Here is a 6,677-nt window from a genome sequence, read left to right on the forward strand (position 1 = left end):
CATGTACACTCTTGTACAATTATTATGATTTATTAAATGGTGGAAGACAATAATCATCCAAAGAACTATAATATTGCTTGAAATCCTCTTCCCTTTCCTCTCCTCTCCTCTTCTTCACTTCTTTTTCTTTCTCTCCTCCTCTCTTTCTTTTTTCTTTTTTTTTTGTGTGTGTGTGTTAGAGACCCATTTAATGTGGACACTCAAGGCCTGGGCAGAGTGGGGAGTGCCCTGGAACTGGGTAGGCAGGCAAGGTAGGCAGGCCCACACCTGACCCCAGGAGGAGATGCTGGGTGGTGGGGGCTGTCCAAACACACCAAGGGTAGTACCAGAAAGGTGGCCCAGGCAGGCAGACCCACCAGGGGACCTATAGGACAGCCCTTGAGAAGGTATCTAAGCTAGGTGGGGAGTGCCCAGGCCACAGCCCCTAGCCCAGGGAGGCAGGGTTGGGCCTGGCTGGGGGGCTTCCAGAGCCTAGGGACTGAGATCGCTAGGGATCTCCCGGAGCTGCTGCTGAACTCAAGGCGTGTCTGCCGGTTGGACTCAAGCAGCTCCTGGAGGCGGGCATGGAAGTGGTCGTTCTTCTCCTCCAGGTGGTTCAGACAGCAGTTGATCTGGTCCAACACGGAGCTGATGGTAACATATTTTGCTTCCTGGAAGCCGTCGTCCCTGCCTCCCACGCTCGCCTCCACCGGCATGCTCAGGTACCCGTTGGTGCCCGACTTTGCAGGCTCAGGCACCCTTGCAAGGGCCGTGCAACTATGGAATGAAGCAACCTCGCACAGACAGCAGGTGCCGGGCGAAAGGAGGAGGTGCCGGTGAAGACATATTTTCAAATAAAATTCCTATACTTCAGTAGTTATGTTAAGCACACCAGTTTTTAAACTATTATGTGGCTTTGCTAATTATTAGCAGCTTTGTTGAGTTTTCATTTACATACTATATAACTCACCGATTATAAGTACAATTCAGTGATTTTTAGTAAATATACAGAGTTGTGCAGTTATCACCACAATCCAATTTTAGAACATTTTCATCTCCCCAAAAAACTCCCTTGTGCCTATTTTCAGTTAATTCCCACTCCTTCCTCAGCCTTAGGGAACCACAGTTATGCTCTCCAACTCTATGAATTTGCCTTTTCTGATCACTTGATGTCAATAGAATCACATAATATGTGGGCTTTCTCATCCAGTCTCTTTCATCTGACATAATACTTTTGAGATTTATCCATGTTTTAGCACGTATCAGTAGTTCATTGTTTTTTAGCTAAATAGTATTCTATATATGAATATGCAACATTTTAAATGCATTTATCTCTTCTTACTTCAAAGTTTATTTTTTTTAGTAATCTTTACACCCAATAGGGGACTCGAACTCACAACCCCAAGATCAAGAGCAGTATGCTCCTCCGGGGCGGGGAGGGGGCTAGTCCACCAGTTACCCCTAACGCATTTATCTCTTGACAGACATTTAGATGGTCTCCAATTTTGGTCTATTATGGATAAAAATGCCAAGAACTTTTACATACATATCTTTGTGTGGACACATGCTTTTATTTTTCTTGGGTGAATTTCCAGGGGTGGAATTATTGGGTAGTTAGTAAGTTCCCGTTTAATATTTTCAGAAATTGCTGAACTCTTTTCCAAAACAACAAAGCAACTATACCGTTTTACATTCCCACCAGCAGCATATAAGGGGTCCATATTCTCCACATCCTCAACAATGCTTGGTGCGGTCTGTCCTTTTTGTTATAGACTTGATGTGTGGTTTTTATAAGTAATGCTCTTTGTCACTAGATTCCTCTCTGAAAAGTCAATCACACTCTTTCTCCCGGGGGGCTGAGGGGGGAGTAGGACGCCAGGAAATAAAAGATGTTATTTTTATTGCTGGTGGAGCTAGACTGGAGAATGTGGCTTACATCTGGAGCAAGAAAATAGGGTTGTTAATAATGTCATCTCTGAATTGAAATTATCCACCCCAAATTGCAGGCTCCTTTCATTTTTCCCTACCCGCCCCCCGCCAAGGGTCCCAGCCTGCCCAGTGGGGCCACCTGGGAGAGAAGAAAAGCAGAAAGCCATGAGCAGAGAGCAAGGAGCTGGGCATTGATGTCCCAATGAACATCATAACCAGTAGATGACAGGAGACCAATGGATATCAGATGCCAACTTCTCCCTGATCAGATAAATCAATTTTTATGTGAAGAGCAATGAGAAAGGCTGAAATTGGTCCTCAGATATAGATCCATTTTGGGGAATGGAGTAGAAATCCCCACTTAGAAATATGAGCAAAGAGGAATAGAATCCCCCTCAAATGTGTAATCATGATTGTTATTTCTTGTTCATACACATACGTAGATCTTTATTTTCCACTGTCTAGCAATATTGACTTTGATACTAACACCTTATGTGTACATAGAATTTATCGCTATGTAAAATGCTACCACATAGGTTATTTTGTTGCAGACTCACAGATGGAAGACTGATCTCCAAAGGGTATGGCAGCTCACGACTAACAAAGCTTGACCCTGTGCCAGGTCTCTGGCTCCAAGTCTGTGCCTTTGCCTGCTCACCTTTGCCGATCAGCTAGGAAGCAGGAACTACCTTTACAAAATATATGAAATTTCCTAGTGTGACTGCTTACTTTTAAAAGGTAAAACAGTATTTGACATATAGAATCACAAATTAAACCAATATTATTAAAAACAAAACAGCAAAATTTGTATGGGCACTACCAAAGTGAACAGATCGCTTTCACAGTGCCTGAACCAATAGAATTGCCTTATGCATAATACGCGGTTTTATTTCCCACCAGTAATCTGCATGAAAATGACTTCCCTGAGAAATGCAACTGTGCTAGTGCCATATAATTACATTGTAACTCAGAGTTCCTTAGCATCAGGGAAGCACACTCCAAATAATTATTTCCATACAACTCTTCCATGGTTCCTATAGTCACTCCATCTTCACATCTTCTAATGAAGTGTTCCCAAACTGGGTCCTGTGTAACACTAATGTCCAGAGAGATAGTACTTGATGTTCTATGAAAAAAAATATTTTCTGGCCAAATAATTTCCAAAAGACACTGGGTTAGCACAAATTTAAATCGGTTCTTTACTATAAGGAATCTCTGAACCTTTATTATGCTATTGTACATGTAAATTTTCAAGAGGGAATATCATGTGGTTTCCCACTTTATTAATTTTGGAACTTTTCTCATGGAATACCTAACAATATATGTGGGGCATTGCTAATTCCCAGGGGACATTTCTGAATATGCAGCTATATGGAAATATTTTGCATTAGTTTGCCTAAAATATGGATAAAACCACCAAGTATGGTGAAGAGTGCTTGAGGTTTGAAATTTGATAAGGTGAATGTTTTCATATTAAAGATATTAATGGGTATTATTGAGGGTAACAAACCTTGCTTACTTTAAATGTTATGAAGGTATCGTAAGAATAGCCATCATCAAAAAGAGTCCATTTATTGACTATTAAAATTGAGTCAAGAACAACTGTTATCTTGTGTTCATCTCTCCCCAGATCCTGTGAGATAGAAACCATTATCCTCAATTTGCCAAAAGCAAGGTTAGCTAATTGGAGTAACTTTTTCTGAGAGCACTCATCTAGTAAGTCACAGAGCTGAGATTCGAAGCAAAGTTTGCACAGCTCTGTACCCTATTTCCTGTACTTCTCCATTCTAAATGTAACTTTTACCTTAAATGACTTAATGTGCTGTACCTATCAGAGATTTAATTAATGAAGATTGTGACCATGTAGAAGTTATAACTTTTCAAATAAGCAGAGAAGAAAATATTATTCTAACATTAATTTTCTTGTTCTGGGATTTGGCAATTAGTTTTACACAACCCTTGAGAAATCAGAATTTCCTGGAAATAAAATAGAATCAATGTAAATGAATTTAATATAGTAACACTTAATAATTCTCCTAGAAACACAAAAACACTTCTAACTGCTGTAAAAAAACAAGCTGTGAAGTACAGCCGTAAATTCCTGCATATCAGGTTCTAGTACCAGGGGCCATGGGAAAAGATTGAAGAAGTGGTGTGCGTGTATGTGCAGGTGTGTTTGTGTGTGTGTGTGTGTGTGTGTGTGCTGTTACTTGCAGAAAGACCAAATTAAAACAGAAAACAGAGGATGATTTTTCTTTTCTCCTCATTTGTACTCAAAGGTGGGAAATGGCTGTATAAAGAGATGATCTCCAAGAACCTTTAAAGAACTAACAATGGCTTGACCAAGGTAATCATGAAAATAAAGAAAGAATGGGCTGTGGGGTCATGGCTTAGGCCATGACAGCTACCTCTGATATCGAAGGGTTGTATTTTGAAGATTTTTTTTTTTTTATTTGAGAGAGAGAATGAGAGAGAGAGAGCGAGCATGAGAGGGGGGGGGTCAGAGGGAGAAGCAGACTCCCTGACGAGCAGGGAGCCAGATGCAGGACTCAATCCAGGGACTCCAGGATCATGACCTGAGCCGAAGGCAGTCGCTTAACCAACTGAGCCACCCAGGCGCCCTGAAGGGTTGTATTTTGATGAGATGGTAAGCCTCTGTGTCATCGAGGGAAGAAATCCTGAGTGATAGGGCTGTGAAGGGTGATCGTCTAGCACAGCGGTTCAGTCTAAACTCAAAGTTAGGCTGCTCATATTCATGTGCCAGCTCACCCTTCAATAGTTGTGAAAACTTGGCTCTGCTAGTCGATGTATTTAAGCTTGATTACTCTCATCTCTGTCCTAAAGACAGCCATACTAACTTCACAAGGTTCATGTAAGGCATACATGAGACGGCGTCAGTGATGTGCTCAGTCCACTGCCTGGCACTTAATGCAAGCAGCATAGACGGTAGCAATAAAAGCATGATCATTAGGAGTCAGATTTTAACTCAAGATAAGTTAAAACTTCCTAACAAAAGGAGGTAACTAATTCTGGAGGTGCTAAATCTTAGTCTGGATGATTCTATCTCAAGGAAGTTAGAGAGAAAGTCAAAGATTGCAGATGGGCTTGTCCTATCTCAGATTCCCTGACTCCTTCTCTTTCACTTGATGACTCACTCATACTGAGTTGCCTTTCCACTTTCAGACTCAGAGGAACACCAGGGAATGTGGGGATTGGCTCCCATGGGGCCACACAACCAGAGCCAGAGTGTGGGAGTTACCTGTCTGAAGAGCGAACCTTGGATAGTGAGAAATGGGACACAGGTGGGAGCTGAGCAAATAAACTCACCCTTCCTTCCCTCTGCTGTGGACTACCTCCCAGTCCTGCATGTGGACAGTCAGGTTGCTTTCGAGCTGATGTCAAGTGTTGTCGTGTGTCACGCAGCACAGTGTGTCCTGTATTTCCTTGCCTAGCGTTGCCTTTTTCCTCACCTCACTGTCCTGGATGTGCACCTCTCAAATAAGCATTAGCAACTGAATCCTTACTTCTGGCTCTACTTTCTAGACCATCTGGGCTAAGAAGGTATTTCTTGCAAATCTGATATTCGCTTTTACTGCAAAGCTAAACTTTGACTTTCATCTCATTAGATAGGATGTCATATAAAGAGCAACATCAACTGACCTGTCTAGGACTTGTCTACCTCTTGGTAATAAACTAGTCACATTTTCATATTAGACATCATTTACGTAACAATTTTGAGGTCATGAAACTGCAGTGTCCTCTTTATTCATGCATATTATGGTATTGTTATAGATGACACTAATCTCATGCAATCTAGGGCACTGATGATTGTTGAAGAACAAGTTCATGGAGACTTTCTGCCGCTTCTGGCACTTCGTCTTACCCTAGTACGTTGTGAGGCCTCCGACGAGGCGGGAGGGCAAAACAGGAGTGGGTGGAGTCCTGGTTGCTAAGGGAAGAGAGTGTTACTGGAAGGAGGAAAAGCAACTCTACTGAATACTGCTGAGAGGTTGTGTGAGATGAAGACAGAATTTTCCACAACAAAGACCAGCAGGGAAGCCAGTGACCTTCACAAGACTGTGTGGCACGAGCGGGGCTAGAGCCAGACTAGATTTGCTCCGACTGGTGAATTGAAGGGGCCATAATGGTGTATGAGTAGATGCAAGACATCAAATGGTGGCTGGACAGAGGATCAGATGAGGGTTTCCACACTGTTGAAGAAATACCCAGGAGAGAGGAAAAGATTGGTGATTCAAGAGAGAGTTGATAACAGAAAACAGTGACCAGAGAAGACAAAGGCATGTGCACCAAACCACAGCTGAGGAGACTGTCTTCTGATATGTATTAGGATGAGAGCAATGTATTAGTGTATACTGTTCCCTCGCTGGTCCTTGAGTATGCCAAGATGAGGACCTTGAGGCTTGTTTTTTCCATTGTCCTGGAATGATTTCTTTTTCCTCTGTATTTACAGGTCTTCTGCCATAGTTTTATTTAGGTCTTCGTGTGATGCAACCTCTTTCCTGGCATCACAACCTATGTTTTACTTTCATTGCTATTTCTTCCTTTATTTTCCAGTACTTGTCTTCAAAACACCTATCATTAATTGAATAAGCAAATAAATGAATTTTCTTATATATTGTCTTCTCCATAAAATATGAGCTCCATGCTGGCAGAAATATTGTTTTGCTTATTGCTGCAACTGATGTCTAGAACTGTGCTTGGCAGAGAGTGGGAACTTAATACATTTCTATTGGACTAAGTGAATAAAA

The 6,677-nt window shown here is 41.8% G+C and overlaps 1 pseudogene; it reads right to left on the minus strand.

Moving 5' to 3' along the window:
* Positions 1-471: 471 nt before the first annotated feature.
* Positions 472-1,700, minus strand: LOC110578769 (annotated as a pseudogene).
* Positions 1,701-6,677: the final 4,977 nt, after the last annotated feature.

Source organism: Neomonachus schauinslandi, chromosome 4, assembly GCF_002201575.2.
Source record: "Neomonachus schauinslandi chromosome 4, ASM220157v2, whole genome shotgun sequence".
In the NCBI taxonomy this organism is placed as follows: domain Eukaryota; kingdom Metazoa; phylum Chordata; class Mammalia; order Carnivora; family Phocidae; genus Neomonachus; species Neomonachus schauinslandi.